Source organism: Chionomys nivalis, chromosome 2 (assembly GCF_950005125.1).
Source record: "Chionomys nivalis chromosome 2, mChiNiv1.1, whole genome shotgun sequence".
In the NCBI taxonomy this organism is placed as follows: domain Eukaryota; kingdom Metazoa; phylum Chordata; class Mammalia; order Rodentia; family Cricetidae; genus Chionomys; species Chionomys nivalis.
The window spans coordinates 71,541,716-71,543,479 of NC_080087.1; the positions used below are offsets into that span (position 1 = coordinate 71,541,716).

At 44.6% G+C, this 1,764-nt stretch overlaps 1 pseudogene; it reads right to left on the bottom strand.

The window, feature by feature from the left end:
• Positions 1-501: 501 nt before the first annotated feature.
• On the bottom strand, positions 502-1,328 carry LOC130870467 (histone RNA hairpin-binding protein-like; annotated as a pseudogene).
• Between the last annotated feature and the right edge of the window lie 436 nt (positions 1,329-1,764).

Sequence of the window (1,764 nt, forward strand, 5' to 3'; positions counted from 1 at the left end):
TTCCAAATTAACGTTACATAACTTACATAAGGCCCATTAATATAACAACTTAACATTTTTTTCAGGGCACTATATGAGAAAAACTACATTCACACTGATAAAAGACCAGAAGTTTTTACAAAGTCACTGGATCTGCCATCAGTTACCTATAAAGACAGCTGACTCAAGATTGGTTTCATAAACACAAGGTTAAAATCCACTACCAACCCATCTGAAAAGTGACAACTGAAGTCTCAATTTCTGTGGAAAACAAGTATCCTGTTGTCTAACTTGGGGGTGGGGAGGAAGTAGGGTTCAATCTTCACCATATTTAGCTTCATTTACAATTTAAAACACGTGTAACACTCACCATACATAAAAATAAGGCAAGAAAAACAATTTATCAAGAGAAAATAAACACTTTAACAGAGAAAACAAATATAAATGCACAGAGCTCATGTTTAGCCAGTCTTCCAGGCCAGGCAGAGCCAAGTATTTCCAAGAGTTGCCACCAGGTGGCAGTTAACTCGTGGCAGAGAAGTCTTTCTGGGGTTCAGTTAAACAGCATCCAAATCAAACTTGTCTTCCTCTTGGCAGTCTACATGTCTGACTTTAGTGCATGTGCTAGCATATATATCAAAGTTATCTTGTGAACTTGTCTGTCACTCAGAGCTGCTTTCTGTGAATTCTCTCCCCATTTCTCCAAGATCTCCATGTTGCCATTTCTTGTAAACGGCATCCTTCTTCATCAGGAAGATTCCAAAAATGCAGAGCCACCTTTCAGAGTTTGATCTGTTGGTCCACGACCGCCGACTATACTTCTTAAATTTGTTGGGGGTCCTGGGATGCATTCCAGGTTGTTCAGGTGTCTGGGGACCTCTTTAATATATCGATCATTGACAATAGTGTTTTTCCCATAGTTGATCTGCCTCTGTCTTCCCATCAAGACACCTTCATCTGTCTCCACATCAGCTGGCACTGAAGACAGAGACTCCTTTGAATCTGAGCTTCCAGATTATAATTTTTCTCTCTCTTTCAAAATCATTTTTGAGTACTTTTCTCTTGTATCTTGCAATCTGTTTGTGAACTCTGGTCCTCGCTTCATCTTCTACAACTGCTCTTGCCCAGTCAGAACACCTAGAACAGGGCTTAGGACCTTCAAGAGTTGTAAAGCTTTCAGGTTAATGGTCTGCAATCTGGTGCTGACTTTTCTAGGAGTCCTCGGGATTCCAGTCCCTTCCTTCTGCTCTGCACTTCTGTCCCAGGCTCCATCTCACAGGGGACCTCGGGCTTGCACCGCCATTGCTGCGGATCCAATACATGGGTGGGCTTCTAGGTCTGCAGGCCATGGCAGCAGAGGGCTGAAGAGCAGTTCAGCCCCAAAGACCTCCCCTGGCTACAGCGCTGACAAGGTTTGAGCTAGCCTTGCCCAACTGCCCTTAAGTGTGCAGCAGCCTAGCCCCTCAGCAACTACCGTGCACAGGCTTGGAAGAATCTACAGGGCCATGGGTTGTTCACCTGTAGTGGAGATCTTCTAGGTTCACCGTGCCCCTCTGGCAGACCCGCTTCTAACCTAAGCCTCAAAACTGTAGACAGTAGCCAAACTCCAAGGCCTGATGCAGCCGCTCAGAAGAGCAGGAAAAATGCCTTAGCCTGACTAAAGTAAAAAGGAGCTGGCAGCCCCCGACGGCCTTCCAGAAGGCCGGTGCAGTGGCTGCCAGATCTCTGATTGTTTCTGTCCTTAATTTTTCTTCAAATGTACTTCTATTCAAAAAGTCTTTTCCT